Here is a 778-nt window from a genome sequence, read left to right as displayed (position 1 = left end):
AGAGTTTTTTGGTTACTCAGTAGTAATATTTCTGGCTATTTATTTCAGCCCATAAAATCGAATGCAGATGTCCCTAACGTAAGTTTTAAATCTAATTAATCATTATCGTTATCATTGTTTTTTTTTTTGGTTTTTTTTTGTTTTGTTTTGTTTTGTGCAGTCACACAAACCTAGCAAGCAACTGTATAACAAGCATCAGTCAACACGTTGCCTAACCTGAATAGTCTCTCACTGCATTTTATTTGTTGTATCTTGTGGAATCTGTTACAGATGTCTGTGATGCACATTTTACATGTTGTTCATATCTGTTAACACATGGTAAAGATAAAAAACAAATATACTTGTGCATTGTACCTAGGGTTGTAACCCCATGCTTGTGACAGCCCTCATTGTTCTTGTACAGTGCATCTGAACAAGGAACAGTCTGCTACATAAATGTTTTTTTTTTCTTTTTTTTTCTGATGTACAGTGTAAAGTGACTTGTTTCTAATATATTGTTTGATTTTTTTTGTCTCTTACAGATGTCAAAGTCTCAACCTCTTGCTCCCCTCTCACATCCTCCTAAAGTAAGTCTTTTGTTTGTTTGTTTATTTTTTTTTTTTTTTTTTTTTAATGTAATACCTGTGTCACATGCTATTATGTCACATATTAAGCATAACTATTGAAATAGTGACTGTTTTCTATTGCATTTTCCAGATAGATAGATAAATAGATAGATAGATAGATAGATAGATAGATAGATAGATAGATAGATAGATAGATATTCTTTCTCTGACAT

This window comes from Labeo rohita, unplaced genomic scaffold, assembly GCF_022985175.1.
Source record: "Labeo rohita strain BAU-BD-2019 unplaced genomic scaffold, IGBB_LRoh.1.0 scaffold_479, whole genome shotgun sequence".
In the NCBI taxonomy this organism is placed as follows: domain Eukaryota; kingdom Metazoa; phylum Chordata; class Actinopteri; order Cypriniformes; family Cyprinidae; genus Labeo; species Labeo rohita.
This window is presented reverse-complemented; position numbering follows the sequence as displayed.